Source organism: Bos grunniens, chromosome 16 (genome assembly GCF_055505025.1).
Source record: "Bos grunniens cultivar Pamir isolate PY7600 chromosome 16, Bosgru_T2T1.0, whole genome shotgun sequence".
Classification (NCBI taxonomy): Eukaryota; Metazoa; Chordata; class Mammalia; order Artiodactyla; family Bovidae; genus Bos; species Bos grunniens.
The window spans coordinates 58,998,938-59,020,724 of record NC_141180.1 but is presented as its reverse complement, the minus strand read 5'-3'; the positions used below and the strand labels follow the sequence as shown (position 1 = coordinate 59,020,724).

At 40.0% G+C, this 21,787-nt stretch overlaps 2 long non-coding RNA genes across 2 annotated transcripts; one reads left to right on the top strand and one right to left on the bottom strand.

The window, feature by feature from the left end:
* Positions 1–2,957: 2,957 nt before the first annotated feature.
* On the bottom strand, positions 2,958–5,198 carry LOC147356906 (uncharacterized). The gene is made up of 2 exons (XR_015142826.1): positions 5,136–5,198; positions 2,958–3,166 (listed from the first exon to the last, which is right to left on the bottom strand). It is a non-coding gene; the product is annotated as an uncharacterized LOC147356906 (long non-coding RNA).
* Positions 5,199–19,884: 14,686 nt separating this feature from the next.
* On the top strand, positions 19,885–20,472 carry LOC147356905 (uncharacterized). Its single transcript, XR_015143846.1, has 2 exons — positions 19,885–19,950; positions 20,093–20,472. It is a non-coding gene; the product is annotated as an uncharacterized LOC147356905 (long non-coding RNA).
* Positions 20,473–21,787: the final 1,315 nt, after the last annotated feature.

Genomic DNA, 21,787 nt, shown 5'->3' with positions numbered 1-21,787 from the left:
TTCAGCAGTGATAGTATATATGGACTCTTCAATACATGTACGTATGTACATAGGGTTCCCTCGTAGCTCAGCTGATAAAGAATTTACCTGTAATGCAGGAGACCCTGGTTCAACTCTTGGGTCAGGAGGTTCCCCTGGAGAAGGGATAGGCTACCTGCTTCAGTATTCTTGGGCCTCCTTGGTGGCTCAACTGGTAAAGAATCTTCTTGCAGTCTGGGAGACCTGGGTTTGATCCCTGGGTTGGGAAGATCCCCTGGAGGAGGGCATGGCAACCCACTCCAGTATTCTTGCCTGGAGAATCCCCATGGACAGAGGAGTCTGGTGGGCTACAGTCTGTGGGGCTGCAAAGAGTTGGACACTACTGAGTGACCAAGCACAGCACAGCATATAAAAGTATATGTAAAAGTTTGGATGATTTCCAAAAAAATGTCATGTTTTATCAAGAACCTTCACAAAAGTGCAGAAGTTGTATAGTTTATTTTTGGAAGGTCACTATTTGTTATACCAAAAGGGACTTCTTAAAAATTATGAAGCATCCATGTAAGGATGGCCCTGAGTTGGTATTTAGTAATTACTGAAGCTGGATGATTCACTATTTTATTCTCCTTACCTTCATGTCAATTTGAAAATTTTCAAATTAAACTACTAAAAATTTCAATCAAATCACAGTTGAAAATTTAAAGTAGAAGAAGATGTACTGCTTCCTCCAATAATAAAGAGGATGGTCTTTATGGAAACTCCTGACTGGTAAGCCCAGGATAATTTTTTAAAATATCAAAAACAAATGCTTTCCTTAAATGCTCTCCATCAAGATTCATTATTTTACTTTGTTTCAGACTCTAAGAGTACAGAGGTCTCGTATAAGATTTTGAAAATCATCTTCAATTTTACAAATATAAGAAAAGCAAATTAGTTTTTTTTTTTTTTTTTTTCCGATGTAGAAGAAAACACAGCCTGTTAGCTAGCATTATGTGAGAAAATGCAGAGAAACACAGAAACCCAAGCTTCCAGCTCCTGCCTGCCGGGTCCTGCTGATGGAGCCTCCATCACATCACTCACTCTGCTGGAGAGAAAGGACCATGACTTGACCATTAAAAGGCCCAAGTGTCAGTCCTGGAGCTAATTTTTCTGAGCTTTATATATTTAACTGTAAAATGAAAAGACTATAGCTATTTCATAAGGCAATCATGAGGCCTTTAAAAAAATTTATTTATTTGGTGGTTGTGCTGGGCTTTTGCTGCTGCATATGGGCTTTCTCTAGCTGCGGTGAGTGGGCTTCTCTCTGTGGTGGCTTCTCTTGTTGCAGAGCTCGCGCTCTAGAGTGTGAGCTCAGTGGTTGTGGGGCATGTTCCACAGCACGTGGTATCTTCCCAAACCAGGGACTGAACCTGTGTGTCCCCTGCATTGGCAGATAGATTCTTAACCACTGAGCCACTAGGGAAGTTCCCAGTTGTGAGGCTTAAAAAAAAAAAGCCAAAGTGCTGAAGATGGTGGCTCAAATCAGAAAGTCCTCAATAAATGTTTGTTTTTTTAATGTTCTAATTTTTCCTTTCTTGAAGGGATGTGGTTATTAGCTTCAGATGAAATAATAGTGCATGTTAAATCATTATTATTATGCCTGTATTAACACTAGGTCAAAGGATGATGAGATCTCACTTAGCAGACTGCTTGTCTCATATGGGTTTTGAGAGGCATGGGGTTCAGAGATTGATGGACTTCCAGAAACACAATAGGCTGATATCATCGATGGAAGCATATTTATGTGGGTGAGACTTACTGATGACTTATTGTTGACTTCTTGGCACTCAGACCTTTGTTTACTGGAGTGAGTTTGCCCTTGACTGTCTGACTTTCAGAAGAGAGTTGCTGATATGGTTGCTTGGCTTGCAAAAGTGCGTTCGGTGAAGTGAATTATTGATGGACTGAACAAGTTAAAACCTGGTTTCAATGACTCTTTGTTAGCAATGCTATAGATCGATGAATCTTTTCCTAAATTTGTGGGGACCTTTAGGTTCTCAAATCTCATTTTTCACACATCTACAATTTTTTAAGGAGCTATCTCATCAAAAAGAAATAAATCTTACACCCTCTAATACTTAATACCGAACTACAGCTCCAAAGAGAAGTGAAGAAACAATCTCCTACTAATGGTTTTAGGATGGACAAATAGGTTTAAACTCAAGATGGAAGATTTAACAACATTGATTGGTCCACTTTGTGAATTCCTCTCATATTGTCTCCTCTATTCTCATTACTTGATTGGCTAAAGAACTGAAATTTACTTGTGAGTGGAGCAGGTGCTTAGCAAATTTTAACAGAATTACTCTTGGTGACAGGAATTGATATTCCTAGGGAGGTGGGTGGGGTGGTCACCAGTTCAATTATCTTCTAGTCTATTAAGAGAGTTATCTATGAACAGAGTCATTTTCTCCTACATATATATATATATATATATTTTTTTTTTCAGGTGAAGAGGCAACCAAAACATTTTGACTTACTTATAATATTTACTTTAACTGTGCTTATTCTTTTTTAATTTATGTTTTCTATTGAAGTATAGCTGATTAACAATGTTGTGTTAGTTTCATGTGTATAGCAAAGTGATTCAGTTATATATGTATCTATTCTTTTTAAAATTATTTTCCCATTTAGGCGATCACATAATATTGAGCAGAGTTCCCTGTGCTATAGAGTAGGTCTTTGTTGGTTATACATTTTAAATACGGTATTGTGTATATGCCATTCCCAAACTCCCTAACTATTCCTCCCCACACCCTTCCCCTCTGGGAGCCATAAATTCATTCTCTAAGTCTGTGAGTCTGTTTCTGCTTTGTAAATAAGTTCATTTGTGTTGTATTTTAGATTCTACATACAAGTTACATTGTTTGGTACATTTCTCTAACTTACTTCATTTGGTATGATAACCTCTAGGCCCATCCATGTTGCTGCAAATGGCATTATTTCATTGTCTTTTATGGCTCAGTAGTATTCCACTGTATACATGTACCACCTCTTCTTTATTCACACATCCACTGATGGACATTTAGTTAGCTTCCATGTCTTGGCTACTGTAAACAGTTCAAGGGACTCTTCTTGATACTTCTGAAGATACAAAGATGAAGACAAAGGCAACGCCCCCTTAAAGCTTAAGTTCCACCGAGGAAGACTGTAAACAAAGGAACAAATAAATATAAAATCCACGAGTGTCAGATAACAATAAGCTATTGAAGTGCTGAAGTAGAACTTGTTAGGTGCCTTGAAGACCTAACAATTTAGTGGAGGAGACAAAGCATGAATACACAAAACAGGTAAATGGTTAAAAGTATCAAGCAACCTAAATAACATAAGGATGGAAGCCAGGCATCAAAGATTACTTTCTATTAAGTACTGTGGGGGGGAGCAAAAAAAGATGGACGTGTAGAAGAGAGGAAGAAACTCTGGGCTGCAGTGTTCTGGGGAAGCTGTGGGGAGAAGACTGAGGAGTAGATTCGGTTTGATTGGTTGGAGGGAAGAAAGCATTCTGGAACAGTGAAAACAAGTTAATTGTCTCAATGAGACAACTGAAAGTTCATTTTTCTGCTGATAGTTGCTAAACGTGACAGATTTAAAGAGTGTAAGTTTGGCCCTCATGGCTCTTAACACTAAATCTGAAGCCCCATTCAATTTCATCAACCTGACCTCAAAAACATCAGCATGGTGCCTAGAGGTTCATGCATCAACTTCTGAACCTTACCAGATGGATACGCTTAAAAAAATGCAAACAAAACACTACATTTACCATGCCCTGTAGAGTATGAAAACCTAGCTGACATTCTCATTTACTCATCATCCGTCTCCTTTAATCTGTCATCCATCATTTGCTCTCAATTCCCTTAAGAGCTTGTGAAAAGTTGGAGTGCAAATGGCTGAACAGTCAAACGCTTTTCCATTATGTCTCTGATGGGACCTCACGAAGGAAGCTAAGTTCCTTTGACCCCAATGGCTGATGCACCACTGAGTCTTGAAGCAGGATGCATAGCAATGTGATTTTGAACTAGGAGAAGCAAGTGCACCAGTCGCTGGGGAAAGCCTTGAAAGCCTGGTCAAAAGTAGCACACAGCTTTCTATCTGCCCAAGGATTCAGTCAGTTCAGTTCAGTTGCTCAGTCGTGTCCAACTCTTTGCGACCCCATGAATCACAGCACGCCAGGCCTCCCTGGATTAGTGTATTGTAAAATAAGGTTTTAAGGTTAAATAAGGTTCCCTTCCAAGCAACTTTTCTGGAAGGGACTCTCTCTGTCCAGCTTGTGTGGAATTGGAGCAGATGTCCAGAAGAGTAGAACCAGATCCTTTCACACATTCTCTTGAAATCCCTAAAAAGGTAAACTTGAAATCAATCCTGTGGGCCAAGGTGGCTGAAACATGTGGGGTAAGTGAGAGAATGTTTTCAAGCCATGAAAAGGAAGTGGTAGATGACATTTTTTCTCCTATATTGATGGAGAAGTTGAGGAAAGAACAATGACATATTTTTTTAAAAAAGCAACCAACAATATAACCTTAATTAACTTCAGTAATGCTTTAGGTGTTAGAGACAAATTTAGAGCAAGGGGAGTCAAGTCTATTTTCCAGGGCTCAATAATTGCCCATGGAGCCTTGTAACCCAAGGACTCAACTGCCTTCTGAGTGGGCTGTTTTTCCACTTCAGATTTTGTTTTTTTCTGGGACTTTTGGGGGGATGGGGATAGCAGTGTGGTGTTGAGATAAAGATAAAATTCACAAGTCTTTGTAATATATATACACGTCAATGATTCAGAAAAATATGAATTGATCTTGTCAGAGGGAATGTTTTAAAATTAAAAACTTCTCAGAATTAAATCTATCAATATTCCAATCACCAAAATAAAGAAACTAAAAATTAATTCAATGAGTTAATATTCAATGCTGAGTGTTTAATAAAAGTCACTATTTTATGGGCCATGGGGAATATGAATAAAGACATTATATACATCCTTTGAGAAGTGCCACACTTATTAATGTCCAAAACAGAGTTGAAAAGAATAGAAGCAAAAAAAAAAAGTTTATAAAACTTTAGTGACTGTGCTTTTATATATATATATACACACACACACATATATATATACGTTTCAAAAATCTTACCAGTGTCCAATGGAGTCAAATAAGATTCTATAAGGAAGCCCGTCTTATGGAAGATTAGGTTCTAAATCAGAGGAACAATGAAAATGGTAAATTCCCATTTTGTCTCAAGTTGTACATTCTTCTACCTTCCCACAACATAGCCAACATAGCCAGATTTTCCTCTGGCACTGGAAAACCTGAGGCATTGCTGCACCAGCAATAAGGGTTGGTTTATGCTTAAGAGCCCTTACTCAGCTCTGCCCTTGCACCTGGCTAAGGGCATCCTGAGCTGTATATTTTAGACTGCCTCTCTAAATATCATGAAATGTATTTTTAAAAGTAAATAAATGTATTAAAATATATGACTGCTTCTGTCACTTGGGATCCAGTGCTGATCCAGGATGGTTCATAACCAGGACTGGCTATGTAATTTGTGGGACTGAATGCAAAATGAAAACGTCCCTTTTATAAAAAGCTGCAAAAAGTGTAAAAGATACATACAATAACATTTTTTCCCCTTCTTCCACTAATCTCTCTCTTTTGACTTGGGACCAAGTTTTTCAATTTGAATTTTGATGTCCCAAGTAAGGGAACTTAAAGTTTTAAATTATTTACATGCATCTTACCCTTCATCTTTATATTGTACAGTTTAGTTCAGTTCAGTCTCTCAGTCATGTCCGACTTTTTGCGATCCCATGAACTGTAGCACACCAGGCTTCTCTGTCCATCACCAACCCCCGGAGCCTACTCAAACTCATGTCCATCTGGTTGGTGATGCCATCCAACCATCTTATCCTCTGTCATCCCCTTCTCCTCCTGCCTTCAATCTTTCCAAGCATCAGGGTCTTTTCTAATGTGTTGGCTCTTCATATCAGGTGGCCAAAGTATTGGAGTTTCAACTTATATTGTACAATGCCAGTTGAACATCGGAGCACTTAGCTTGGAGGCAGAATTATTGAAATTACACCTTCTGCATTTTGGGACTCAATCCCTCGAGCTGGCCAGGAAAGACAAAGACTCAAAGACATTAAAGGGAGAAGAAAGGAACCCCTGACCCCACACCTGCCCCGCCCCTATGTTCCCCTGGCTCCCAGGCTTGGGGCCTGCGACGGAGAGCTTGGTATGTCTATTCTGGTTGGGTGGGGTCCCACCTTTCTCTCTGATGGCGTAGAGGCAAGGGAAGCTTGCCTTAAAAAAAGTGTTTTTTCCCCCAGTGGTTCTGAGCATCCATAGTCTTGCTTCCCTTCCTATCCCCATTTATAGCTCTGAAAATATTTAAGAATCAGTGTGCTATTTTTCAACAGTTGGCACAGTAGATGAGAGACATATACACATTACTGTATATTCATTTGCTGCTGAATTTGTAAAAGGTAGGTCTAGATGAAATGTGCATCATATGGGATTGTGATCCTTTACATAGGCAGCTATGTGCATGCCAAATGCTAGAAATGGGAATGGTCTTTTCATTAAAAATTATTGCCAATGAAATGTTCAAACCTTTTCAGCTTTACTTAAACACTTTCATTCATACTTGAGATAGTCATGAATTATAATTTATATCATGTCTTTTAATTTTAACAGATATTTTTAATATTTTAGAAAGATAACTTTGGAAATATGTATAAAAATAACTAACTTTCCTTTTTTCACATTTACTCATTTACATTTTTGTATCTGAAGCATATATTTCTATTTTACTTTGTGCTAGAGCAGAACTATATTGAAACAAAAATTTTGTGAAAATATTGTTTGTAACATTGTTATTAGTGAAACAAAGAATAGTATATTTTTATGAGAAAAATGCATAATACTTTGTATATTGTGTATGTCTTTTCCTTATTAGTCATCCACACACCACCAGCCCATAAACAGGATATCCCTATGTGCATAATAATAATTAAATTCCTTTGCCTTTGATGTCTTGTCAACTTTAAGTCATATAAAAATCGTAGCTCTACTTGTATTTATTTTTTAACTTTTATCAATGTGAAGGTGCAATTTTCAAGGTTCAGAGGAGGGTTTTCTATTTAACTCTTTGTTAACTTGATTTATAACTTTTAAGTATTTAATATGGTTTATAGGCCTCTATTTGTAGTCTTACCCTGGACCTCAATTGTTTGGTAGGTCTTTTGTTTTATTAAATAGTTCTCTCTTGATCTAGAAAAATCCCACTCACAGACAAGAGTTTGCCTTTATGAATGGGAGCAGATGAAGGACTGTAGATTCAAATGTCTCCTTCTCAGGCTCACTCCAGTGTATGGATTCTTTGATCTTGGAATAGTTGATAAGATTATTCACATTGCTAGATTGATTTTTTGCTTTAAGCATACAGACATAGTTAAATATGGTAAATTCAGTCAGTTCAGTTCAGTTCAGTCACTCAGTCATGTCTGACTCTGCGACCCCATGGACTGCAGCACGCAAGGCCTCCCTGTCCATCACCAACTCCCGGAGTTTACTCAAACTCATCTCCATTGAGTCGATGATGCCATCCAAACATTTTGTCCTCTGTCGTCCCCTTCCCCTCCTGCTTTCAATCTTTCCAACATCAGGGTCTTTTCAAATGAGTCAGTAGCCAAAGTATTGGAGTTTCAGCATCAACATCAGTCCTTCCAATGAATACTCAGGGCTGATCTTCAGAATGGACTGGTTGTTTCTCCTTGCAGTCCAAGGGACTCTCAAGAGTCTTCTCCAACACCACCATTCAAAAGCATCAATTCTTCAGCGCTCAGCTTTCTTTTTGGTCCAATTAAATGCACTCATAATGCTATTCCACTGTAAGGCAGATGCTGAAATGAGTAAATGGTTCATAACTAGTTATTGATTATTTTATTAAATGTAATGGGTTGCGGCTTTGCTTAATTTTATAATTTTGGTGTTTTACCTTCATTCATGTGGTCATTCATTCAACACAACTTGATTGTTGGGCATGGAAGACACAAACACAAATAAGATTTTTCCATTTTTACTTTTGGCAAGATGCTGGGAAAGATGCTATGAATGGGCCTTTGCTACAAAATGTAAGATGTTGTGGAGAAACTCAAATGAATAGTCAAAACTTATTTTTAATTAAAAAAAAATTTAAAAATTTTCTTTTTAAGTTTTTCAACTTTTTAATTTAAAAAAATATCTTTTTTTTTTTTTTTTGCCACAGCACCACAAATCTTGTGGGATCTTAGTTCCCTGACCAGCAATCAAACCCACACCCTTGGCAGTGTATGTGTAGAGTCCTAACCAGTGGACTGCCAGGGAATTCCCAGTCATACCTTTTAATAAACTGAAATCTTTACAGAAAATAAGAGGAAATTCAACATGGCCTTCCAGCCGTCAGAAACTGTGAGGCCTCTGAGACTTTGTGCTCAAGCTGACAAGTTGACTGCCAATTTCATGGGTACTGGTAGAAGACATGAGACACCCAGGTCAGAGACAATGCATGTTATTACTCGCAACACAGCAGGCAGCATAAGCTTCATGTTTTCATAAGTTGCCTGGTACTCCAAGCCTTGTGGGTTGGTGGAACAGCCCAGGTGGATACCGTGTATGCAGTGGGATTATATCCTAGCTGAGGAATTCTCATATTAGGAAACCACTATCTTTTAAAGGGACAACTAGCAAACTTGCTCAACTTTTGCCCTAGAGGAAGAAACTGTGTTTGTTATTCTAGATAAATCTGCCCTTTGCACTAGATGGATATAGCATTTGCATCTTCTAAGGCAGTTTGCTCTACAAAAATCTTTGAAAAGATAGTTCAGAACAAAAACTTCTACCCAGAGAACAACACAGAAATATGAGAAATTAAAAAAAAAAAAAAGAAATATGAGAAATTCACAGATAGTTTTCTTACAGCACCCATCAGAAATAACACAAATAAAAAGTGTATGATGAATAGTAAAGAATGTAAAGTGGGTTTTCTACTTCTTTCAAAATTGGAAGCAATCCTCTCAAACCTTGCCCTTGTTTTATTAATTAAGATTATGTAGCACTCTGAATCCTTTGTTGTCATTTCAACAATCTTCACAGCATCCCTGCCAAGAGTAAATTCCACTTCAAGAAATTACTTTGACCTCTTTCCATGAATCACAAATGTTTGTAATGGCTTCTAGAATGGTGCATGCATGAGTGCATGCTAAGTCGTTTCAGTTGTATCTGACTCTGTGACCCTATGGATTGTAGCCCACCGGGCTCCTCTGCCCATGGGATTCTCCAGTCAAGAATACTGGAGTGAGTTGTCACGCGCTCCTCCAGGGGATCTTCCTGAGTCTCTTTTGTCTCCTGCATTGGCAGGCAGTTTCTTTACCACCGAGCCACCTGGGAAGCCATGTAGAATGGTGACTCCTTTCCAAAACATTTTCAATTAATTTTATCCAGATCCATCAGAGGCATCACTATCTATGGCAACTATCACCTTACAAAATGTATTTCTTAAATAATAAGACTTGAGAATCAAAATTACTTGATTCATGGGCTGCAGAATAGATATTGTGTTAACGGCATGAAAACAACATTAATCCTATGGTACATTTCCATCAGAGTTCTTGGGTGACCAGGTGCATTGTCATTGAACAGTAATATTTTGAAAGATTTTTTTTCCCCCCTGAGCAGTAGTTCTCATCAATAGGCTTAAAATAGACAGTAAATCATGTTGTAAATAGATGTGCTGTCATTTAGGCTTTGTTGTTCCATTTAGAGAGCACAGACAGAGTAGATTTAGGATTCTTGAGGGCTCGGGATTTTAGGATTGGTAAATGATCTTCAACTAGAACTCAGTCATTGGCTCTATTAACCCCTAATAAGAGAGTAAGCCTGTCATTTGAAGCTTTGAAGAAAGGCATTGACTTCTCTCAAACTATGAAAGCTCCAGTTGGCATTTTCTTCCAATAGAAGGGCTGCTTTGTCTCCACTGAAAAATCTGTTGTTTAATGTAGTCACCTTCATTAATGATCTGAGCTAGATCTTCTACATAACTTGCTGCAGCTTCTCCATCAGTGCTTGCTGCTTCACCTCGCACTTTTGTGTCATAGAGCAGTTTCTTTCTTTAAACCCCGTGAACCAAACACTGCTAGCTTCCAATTTTTCTTCTGCAGCTTTCTCACCTCTCTCAGCCTTCAAGAAATTGAAGCAATTTAGGGCCTTGCTGTGATTGAAAGGTGAAAGTATTAGTCACTCAGTCGTGTCTGACTATTTGCAAAGCCTTGGACTGTGCACTCTAGGCTCCTTTGTCCACAGGATTTCCAAGGCAAGAATACTGAAGTGGGTAGCCATTCCCTTCTCCAGGGGATCTTATTGACCCAGGAATTCAACCCAGATCTGTATTGCAGGCAGATTCTTTACCATCCAAGCCACCAGGGAAACCCTTTGCTCAAAGTAGAATTTGGCTTAAGGAAATGTTCTGACTGGTTTGATTTTCCATCCAAAATGCTGAAACTTTCTCCACTTGAGTAACAAGATGGCTTTGCTTTCTTATCATTCATGTGTTCACTGCACTATCATCTTTAATTGCTTTAAAGAAAGTTCCCTTTGCATTCACAAGTTGAGAGAGTCAATTCCTAGGCAGGTTGATAAGAAGTCCGGGGGTCCCCAAGGAGAGAAGGGTCTGGGGTTCTCAAGGAGGAGATCAGATCAGATCAGTCCCTCAGTCGTGTCCGACTCTTTGCCACCCCATGAACTGCAGCACGCCAGGTCTCCCTGTCCATCACCAACTCCCGGAGTTCACTCAGATTCATGTCCATCGAGTCAGTGATGCCATCCAGCCATCTCATCCTCTGTCGTCCCCTTCTCCTCTTGCCCCCAATCCCTCCCAGCATCAGAGTCTTTTCCAATGAGTCAACTCTTTGCATGAGGTGGCCAAAGTACTGGAGTTTCAGCTTTAGCATCATTCCTTCCAAAGAAATCCCAGGGCTGATCTCCTTCAGAATGGACTGGTTGGATCTCCTTGCAGTCCAAGGGACTCTCAAGAGTCTTCTCCAACACCACACTTCAAAAGCATCAATTCTTCGGTGCTCAGCCTTCTTCACAGTCCAACTCTCACATTCATACATGACCACAGGAAAAACCATAGCCTTCACTAGACGAAACTTTGTTGGCAAAGTAATGTCTCTGCTTTTGAATATGCTATCTAGGTTGGTCATAACTTTCCTTCCAAGGAGTAAGCGTCTTTTAATTTCATGGCTGCAGTCACCATCTGTAGTGATTTTGGAGCCCAGAAAAATAAAGTCTGACACTGTTTCCACTGTTTCCCCATCTATTTGCCATGAAGTGATGGGACCAGATGCCATGATCTTCGTTTTCTGAATGTTGAGCTTTAAGCCAACTTTTTGACTCTCCACTTTCACTTTCATCAAGAGGCTTTTTAGTTCTTCTTCTCTTTCTGCCATAAGGGTGGTGTCATCTGCATATCTGAGGTTATTGATATTTCTCCCAGCAATCTTTTTTTTTTTTTGCTCTGTATCTTATCACTTTATTTATTTATTTTTTTAAAATTTTATTTTTAAACTTTACAATATTGTATTAGTTTTGCCAAATATCGAAATGAATCCGCCACAGGCTCCCACCAATCTTGATTCCAGCTTGTGTTTCTTCCAGTCCAGCGTTTCTCATGATGTACTCTGCATAGAAGTTAAATAAACAGGGTGACAATATACAGCCTTGACGTACTCCTTGTCCTATTTGGAACCAGTCTGTTGTTCCATGTCCAGTTCTAACTGTTGCTTCCTGACCTGCATACAAATTTCTGAAGAGGCAGATCAGGTGGTCTGGTATTCCCATCTCTTTCAGAATTTTCCACAGTTTCTTGTGATCCACACAGTCAAAGGCTTTGGCATAGTCAATAAAGCAGAAATAGATGTTTTTCTGGAACTCTTTTGCTTTTTCCATGATCCAGCAGATGTTGGCAATTTGATCTCTGGTTCCTCTGCCTTTTCTAAAACCAGCTTGAGCATCAGGAAGTTCACAGTTCACATATTGCTGAAGCCTGGCTTGGAGAATTTTGAGCATTACTTTACTAGTGTGTGAGATGAGTGCAATTGTGCAGTAGTTTGAGCATTCTCTGGCACTGCCTTTCTTTGGGATTGGAATGAAAACTGACCTTTTCCAGTCCTGTGGCCACTGCTGAGTTTTCCAAATTTGCTGGCACATTGAGTGCAGCACTTTCACAGCATCATCTTTCAGGATTTGGAATAGCTCAACTGGAATTCCATCACCTCCACTAGCTTTGTTCGTAATGATGCTTTCTAAGGCCCACTTGACTTCACATTCCAGGATGTCTGGCTCTAGGTCAGTGATCACACCATCGTGATTATCTGGGTCGTGAAGATCTTTTTTGTACAGTTCTTCTGTGTATTTTTGCCATGTCTTCTTAATATCTTCTGCTTCTGTTAGGTCCATACCATTTCTGTCCTTTATCAAGCCCATCTTTGCATGATATGTTCCTTTGGTATCTCTGATTTTCTTGAAGAGATCCCTAGTCTTTCCCAGTCTGTTGTTTTCCTCTATTTCTTTGCATTGATCACTGAAGAAGGCTTTCTTATCTCTTCTTGCTATTCTTTGGAACTCTGCATTCAGATGTTTATATCTTTCCTTTTCTCCTTTCGCTTTTCACTTCTTTTCTTTTCACAGCTATTTGTAAGGCCTCCCCAGACAGCCATTTTGCTTCTTTGCATTTCTTTTCCAAGGGGATGGTCTTGATCCCTGTCTCCTGTACAATGTCACGAACCTCATTCCATAGTTCATCAGGCAGTCTATCTATCAGATCTAGGCCCTTAAATCTATTTCTCACTTCCACTGTATAATCATAAGGGATTTGATTTAGGTCATACCTGAATGGTCTAGTGGTTTTCCCTACTTTCTTCAATTTCAGTCTGAATTTGACAATAAGGAGTTCATGGTCTGAGCCACAGTCAGCTCCTGGTCTTGTTTTTGCTGACTGTATAGAGCTTCTCCATCTTTGGCTGCAAAGAATATAATCAATCTGATTTTGGTGTTCACCATCTGGTGATGTCCATGTATAGAGTCTTCTCTTGTGTTGTTGGAAGAGGGTGTTTGTTATGACCAGTGCATTTTTTTGGCAAAACTCTATTAGTCTTTGCCCTGCTTCATCGCATATTCCAAGGCCAAATTTGCTGTTACTCCAGGTGTTTCTTGACTTCCTACTTTTGCATTCCAGTCCCCTATAATGAAAAGGACATCTTTTTGGGGTGTTAGTTCTAAAAGGTCTTGTAGGTCTTCATAGAACCGTTCAACTTCAGCTTCTTCAGCATTACTGGTTGGGGCATAGACTTGGATTACTGTGATATTGAATGGTTTGCCTTGGAAACGAACAGAGATCATTCTGTCTTTTATGAGATTGTATCCAAGTACTGCATTTCGGACTCTTTTGTTGACCATGATGGCCACTCCATTTCTTCTAAGGGATTCCTGCCCACAGTAGTAGATATAATGGTCATCTGAGTTAAATTCACCCATTCCAGTCCATTTTAGTTCCCTGATTCCTAGAATGTAGACATTCACTCTTGCCATCTCTTGTTTGACCACTTCCAATTTGCCTTGATTCATGGACCTGACATTCCAGGTTCCTATGCAATATTGCTCTTTACAGCGTCGGACCTTGCTTCTATCACCAGTCACATCCACAGCTGGGTATTGTTTTTGCTTTGGCTCCATCCCTTCATTCTTTCTGTAGTTATTTCTCCACTGATCTCCAGTAGCATATTGGGCACCTACTGACCTGGGGAGTTTCTCTTTCAGTATCCTATCATTTTGCCTTTTCATACTGTTCATGGGGTTCTCAAGGCAAGAGTACTGAAGTGGTTTGCCATTCCCTTCTCCAGTGGACCACATTCTGTCAGATCTCTCCACCATGACCCGCCCGTCTTGGGTTGCCCCACGGGCACGGCTTAGTTTCCTTGAGTTAGACAAGGCTGTGGTCCTAGTGTGATTAGATTGACTAGTTTTCTGTGAGTATGGTTTCAGTGTGTTTGCCCTCTGATGCCCTCTTGCAACACCTACCGTCTTACTTGGGTTTCTCTTACCTTGGGCATGAGGTATCTCTTCACGCATGCTCCAGCAAAGCGCAGCCATTGCTCCTTACCTTGGAGGATGGGTATCTCCTCACCACCGCCCTTCCTGGAGGTGAAGATATGGGGAGGAGCAGATATGGGTCAGGAATTCTCAAGGAGGAGGAAAGGACAAACTGTTTTTTTTTTCCCCCTCTAAGACATTCCTTAGTCTTAGTCACATAAAACTCTTTTATCTTTAAGCCTTGAACTGATGATTACACAACAAACAACTCAGTTTAAACTCTGTACTAAGGATTATATAACAACAATGTATCCTGCTTGAGGACAGTTTCTCCTTCCTGAAAACCTTCTGGCTAATCCTGTTATTTTAAAAATGTAAATTATGGGAGTGGGTCTAGTAAGATCTTTACAACTTCCAGACATTCTTTTGATTCATTGTAATAACTAATTAAAAAGTATATTATAACTCCCTTGCTAACACTAGCATAGGGGGCACTTTTTCTGCCCCCTTCTGATGTCTATGTCAGAAGCTTTCTCTCTTTTATACTTTAATAAAACTTTATTACCCAAAAGCTCTGAGCGATCAAGCCTCATCTCTGGCCCTGGATTGAATTCTTCTCCTCTGGAGGCCCAGAATCACGGCGTCTTTTGTGGTTCAGCAACAACCTTTCAAAGTTGGCTAACTGGCACAATAGGGCTAGTTTTCTGCCCATCTCAACTTTAGCATGCCCTCCTCACTAAGCTTAATCAAGTATATCTTTTGATTTAAAGTAGAAGACACAGGACTCTTCATTTGAACACTTAGAAGTCATTGTAGGGTTATTAATTTTAATATTGGCCTGATTTTAATATTGTCATATCTCAGGGAATAGGGAGGCCTGAGAAGAGGGAGCAAGTCAGTGAAGCAGCTGTGAGGTCAGTGGAGCAGTCAGAATTTACAGCACTTAAATTCACTATCTTATATGGGCATGGCTTACGGTGCCCCAAAACAATTATAACACTTACATCAAAGATCACTGATCACAGATCATCATAACAAGTATAACAATAATAATAAATAATAATGATAATGGTGTAAACTTATGGTTACTAGTGGGTAAGGAAGAGGGATAAATTAGGAGGCTTGGATTGACATATACACACTATTATATAAAATAGATGGCTAATAAGGGCTTCCCAGATGGCACTAGTGGTAAATAATCTGTCTGCCAACGCAGGAGACTCAAGAAATGTGGGTTTGACGCCTGTTCAGGGTTCAGTCCTTGGGTCAGTAACATCCCCCAGAGGAGGAAATGGCAACCCACTCCAGTATCCTTGCCTGGAAAATTCCATGTACAGAGGAGCCTGGTGGGTTGTAGTCCATGGGGTCACAAAGAGTCAGACATGACTGAGCAATAGAGCACATTTCCTCCCCCAGCACAGCACAACTATAAGGACCTATTGTGTAGGAGAGGGCACTCTACTCAATACTCTGTAATGGTCTATATGAGAAAGAAAGAAAGAAAAAAAAAAACCTAAAAAAGAGGGCGTGCATGATAATTTGCCTCAGTTGTGTCTGACTCTTTGTGTGGATATAGGTATTTGTGGGCTTCCCAAGTGGCGCTAGTGGTGAACGACACATCTGCCAATGCAGGAGACATAAGAGACTAAAGTTTGATCCCTTCTGTATTGCACTCTGAGTTGGAGTGGGCATGGCAACCCATTCCAGTGTTCTTGCCTGGAGAAACCCATGGACAGAAGAGACTGACTGGCTACAGTCCATAGGATCACAAAGAGTTGGACACGACTTGAAGTGACTTAATATGCACATATAGGTATTTGTATAACAGAGTCACTCTGCTGTACACCTGAAACCAACACAGCATTGTTAATCAATTATACTCCAATACATTTTTTTTTAAATAATAAAAATTTTGAAATGTTGCAAGAATAACCAAAATGTGAGACAAAGTGAGCAAGTGCCATTGGGAAAATATCAATAGACTCGCTCAACTCAGAGTTGCTGCAAATCTTCAGTTTATAAAAAATACAGTATTTGCAGAGTGCAATACCCCACGAAGTGTAATAAAATGAGGTATTCCTGTGTAACTTGTGTAAATTATGTATTACAGGGTCTAGCACAGAGAAATCACTCTTACGTAAAATTGAATTATTTTTCATATTTCCTGGAAATTGCGGCTCAAGTTCCAGTGCTTAAGAGATGGGACCTGGGAACGCTCCCATTCTAAGAGGAAGAAGATGATGAGATGGTATGTGTTAACTCATAATTTCACAATATAAATAAGGCAATTTATGTCCTACAGCTGAAACTCATGCAATGATGTATGTTAATCACATATCAATAGAACAAGAAAAATTAATGCTGCTATTTAGAGAAAGAACAGTTCTCCATGACTCACTAAGAAATCATAGAACTGGATCTGTCTCCTCTCATAAGTCATCCTAATTCACTGACACTCCTGGGCTTCTCCAGTCTATGTAACCAAAAGATGAAGAGTTTAGAAAACCATCTTCAAAGCTGGTTCAACACGGCGCAGCTGAACAATTGAAGGAAAACAAAACTACATCACAGTGAATTCACACAGTTCAATAAACCAGTCACATGTTCTATTCTTATTCCTATAAAGGTCAAAAGAATAGAATTTCTGTGCCTCTAACCTTCATTTTATTCATCCTAATATCACTTTGGTACCTTAATTTATATTCTAATATTAAGTAACAGTATTTTCTCAGCATAGCTTTTAGTTCTCCAGGAGTGTATTTTGTTTTGTAATTTAGAATGCATTTTGGCTCATATTATCTCATTTAATCTTAACATTGGATATATTGTGTTATATTAAGAAGGGTAAAAAAGTTCTTTGTATTTTACACAGAAGAAAACCATTTTCCAAGATATTAAACGACAGGTCATGCAACTGGAACTAGGCAGAGCTAGGATCTTTTCATCCAACATTTAGCAGCTATGTATTAAATATGATGACATGTCACACACTCTTCAAGCTAGTAGAGGTGTTAGGGGAAGCACACTGATTGAAACCACCCACCCTGGCCAGGCGCCATAGTAACAATTTGCATGAGTTGTTTTATGACAGGAGATCCTGATAAGGAATACGGAACTAATAAGCCACAGCCAACCGGAAGAGTTCGGAAAGGTCAAAAGGAGACACCAGGTGTCCATCCACTTCCCAGAATTTCTCTCACTAGCATCCATCTTGGCTGAGTGATGCTTGTGCTACCAGGAAAGACTCTGAATTAGAATGATTGGCCAAAGACCACCCGGAAACTAATCCCATCACCATAGAACCTGAGACTGTGAGCCACGCGGCAGGCAGAGCAGTTCTCCTGGGTTCCCTTACCCTACTGCTCTCCACCTGGGTGCTCTTTTCCAATAAAATCTCTTGCTTTGTCAGTACATGTGTCTCCTCAGACAATTCATTTCTGAGTGTTAGACAAGAGCCCAGTTTTGGGCCCTGGAATGGGTCTGCCTTCCTGCAACAGAGGTACAAGTACATTGGTTAAGGTGACATATAAAATACTGTCTCTCTTAGCACCTCCATTCTAGTAGTGGGAGACAGATACAAAACAAATAAGTAAGCAAGGTTATCTCAGCTAGTTACAAATTCAACAAAGGGAAAAATCAGAGTACATTATAGAAAGTGACCAGAAGTCAGGGTGGAGGCCGCTTTGGGCTTGGTGGTGATTTCATTGGAGGATAGTCCTGTTTAAGGAAGAGCCAGCCACACAAAATATCTGGGGGAAGAATATACCACGCACTGGGTACAGCAAGAACAACAGACTGGAGGTGAAAGTAAGTTTGTATTTTGCCAGCAACAGAATATGACTGAGCTTGAGTAAATAAACTAGGAGAAGAGTGGGAGGGAAGATTTAGGTGAGGAAAGCAAGGGCCAAGTCCTCAAAGACTTTGGGCAAGAGTTTGCATTTCCTTTTCAGTGCAATGAATGAGGAGCCACGGAAATATTTTAAATTGGGGTGTTTACATTTTAAGGGGCTTCCCAGGTGGTTCAGTAGACAAGAATCTGTCTGCCAATGAAGGAGACTTAACTTGGATCTCTGGGTCGGAAAAATCCCCTGGAGAAGGAAATAGCAACCCACTCCAGTATTCTTGCCTGGAAATCCCATGGACAGAGGAGCTTGGAGGGGTACAGTTCACGGGATCACAAAGAGTCGGACACAATTTAGCGACTGAAACAGCGACAACATTTTAGGAAGTTGTTCTTTCTATATAGAGATTGATTTCCTTGTTGGGGAACAAGAGTGTAGGTAAGGCACCATTTTGAAAGTCTTCTAAGCAAGAGATGATCCTGAGCTCCAGAGACGGCAGCCAGACTGAATGAATGGACGTGGGATTTTAAAGCCTATTGTTGGATTAGAAATCTAGCACTCCTTTCATTAGAACCCATGTGGCCTCAAAGTTTCCAAATTTATCACCTAGCTCCAGTAGGACATTGGCAACACACCTCTCTCTTCCTCCCACTCATGTGGTCCAATAATTTTAACCTTCATTGATTCCTGGAAGCCAGTGAATGTGTTCCTTTGGACCATGTTTTGCTCTCATCCCTGTCTTCTCATCCCTCAGAGCTTAACATAAGAGATGGTCCCTAACTACCCTAGAGAACTACTTAGCCCGCTCCTGCTCTTGTCTATCCCTTCTGACTCTTCCTATCAATCATCATAATGCCAAACAATGTATCTATTTACTTGTCTGTATCTCTCACTAGAATATAAGCTTCTTGGCAGGGACTATGTCATTGTTGTTCATAGTTATGTCCCGGCACATATGGTTTTCAGTTAATGGCAATAGCTAGCACTTTGAATCACTAAATATATGACCAAGAGTATTCTAAGCACTTCACAGATATTAATGTAATCCTCCCAACAACCCTAAGAGGTTGCACTATTGTAATTCACCTTTTATGGCTGGGAGAATTACAGAGTTGGAGGCATTTGCTGAAGATCCCCAAATTAGTGAAAAGGTGAATCTGGAATGTGTATACAGGCAGCCTCTCTCCTGAGTTTGCATTTTTGACCATTACTTCAATTTGCCTTGAAGATGATGGATAAATCAGTAACAATGATGCTTAATCCTCCTCTTAGCTCTGAATACAGCTTTAAGTCTATTTTTTTTTTTTTTTAACAAGGATGACTGAATGAATGAATGTGTTTATGGATGAACAAGAACAAAATCTAAAAGGTTCTCAGCTCCATGTATGCCTTTGTTTAAAAGACTCAACAGAAATGATACTACTTTCCAATTTCTGCTGCTGGAGTTTTTTTTTTTTTTTCAACCTTTCAAATGATGTGGCGGGTAGGAAAAATTTTGCACCCACTGCTTCTCACCCCATGATTTCTATAGATCGTGTAACATTTTACATTTCATTGAGTTCTGCTACATCTAAGCTGCCAGGTTCACTGTCAAATTTGTCTCTTAAATTCTTTGACCAAGTTATTGAGCAATAAAAAAAAGCAACCTTCAAAAATATTTATAACACAGTTTTCACCATAGCCTGTTGGTTACAGACAGATTTACATGTACAGTCATGACTGGGTGAGTCTAAGCCAGGTTTTCCTCATGTTTGTGGCCCCGGCACCCAGCACAGTGCTTGGCACACAGTGGAAACTCGATACCTATTTGTTTGATGAATAATAAACCCAGCATATGAAACCTATTAGATCGTCTTGGCCATGGGTCTCATTTGGTGAAATCACATAAAATGCATCCAGCTGAGGACTGCTACCTGCTTAGGTCCCGGCTGGTCGAGAAATCATTGCACTGGTGACTTTTGGCGGATGGGAATCATGGGGTAAGTTGCTGTGCTGTCTTCCTGCTGGTCTAGCAACACCGCGTTTCCTCTCTGACTCTCTGGTCACCCACCTTTGCTCATTCCGTGGCTGATTTCCTGCTCAGCTTCTCCAGCCTGACTCATGATGTGACCTACTTTCCAGGCTCCGCGCCTTCCTTCTGTTTCCCAGACTCTGACGGGCATTCTCCTTCCTGGCATCGAGCTTCTGCGGACAGATATCTGGGAACAACCCCACCTTGGCACGGCCTGGGGGATCTCACTTTCCACCCCACCTTCATCCTGAGCCTACCGTCAAAAAAAGAAAAAGAATACCCACTGCCAGCCCTCATGGTTCTCGTCCTGGGTTGGAATGATCTGTTTTCATCAACTGCCAGATTCATCTTTGTTCTTACAACTATTTGGATGCTTTAACTTGTTTTTTTATATCTCTTTTGGTCACCTCAATTCTCCTTTTCTTTTCTTATCTACACTTTCATCAAACATCTTGTCTGTTTCAAATATATTTGTGCTTGTGTAAGTCGCTCAGTCTGTGCCTGTATTAGTTGACTCTCTGGGATCCCATGGACTGTAGTTCACCAGGCTCCTCTGTCCATGAAATTCTCCAGACAAGAATACTGGAGTGGGCAGCCATTCCCTTCTCTAGGGGATTTTCCTGACCCAGGGATTGAACCTTGGTCTCCTGCATTGCAGGTGGATTTTTTACTGTCTGAGTCACGAGGGAAGCCCAATCTGAAGGCAAACACCAATGCCTCTCTGCTTGTTGAAAAGCAAACCTCCCTGGTAACAAAGTTTCTCTGTGTTAAGAATTGAACACACAACTGAGCACAAAGTGTGAAAATGAAGAAAGCTTTTCAAGCTTTGCAAAGAGGAAACTATAAACTGTACACATGTCAAAAATTGTGTCACATGTCTCTTAAGACCACAGTCATTTTCTGAAGATGGTTTCTATTGTATTTCCATTTTTTTATTCTGCTAACTCTTCAGTGCTTTTTTTTTTCTTCAAAACGATGATATTCCCAGGACAGTGGTATACAGTTTGGAGAAGTTTGCCTTATGTATCTCCAACATCAGAACCAACGTCAATGGCATTTTCTGTTGAGGCAAGTCAGCTCTGAATTATCTGTTTGGATTATCTACTATTTGTTTGTTCCAGACTTCTTTCTCCAAAATCCAGGCTGTCCCAGAACATCTCCAACTTCTATCAACTCCTCCAGAAAAAGAATGAGATTAACTGTAAGATTAGCTTAACTACAACATAATTCGGGAGGTTACTCTACAGAAAAAATGAGTTTCACAGAGTCACATGAATAAGAGAGGAATAATTTTAGATCCACTATTATTGTTACCATTACTATTGCTATTACCATCACTATTATTATTTGGCCTCATGACACTTTAAGACAGATTCCTGCCCTTTGTTTTTCTGTAGCATCCAGTTAAGCCAAGCACCATTTTGGAACTCTCTTTTGAGTTAATTCAGAAGCCATAATTTTCTCCTAATGTTGAAAAATTGTTTGGAGTAAGGCCATTTCATAGCCTTGCAAGGTTGGACGAGATCTTCAAGTTTACCTCATACAACCACCATCAATTGTTCTGGTCTCCTCTCCAGTGTTCCTGCCAAGAGGGTGGTCTGGCCTCTGATGGAATGCTTTGGGGATGGTCTGTTCTCTAAAACACTAGGAGGTCCTGTCTTTGATCATCTTTCACCTCATTCCTGGAACCATTGTAATTTCACTGTGGTTGGGTGGCGGAACACTCTGGGGTGGGGGGGTGGGGAGGGGAGGTGGGTGGAAGGTAAGAATTAGCAGACAGGCCAGCCAAATCCAGTTGCAAAAAG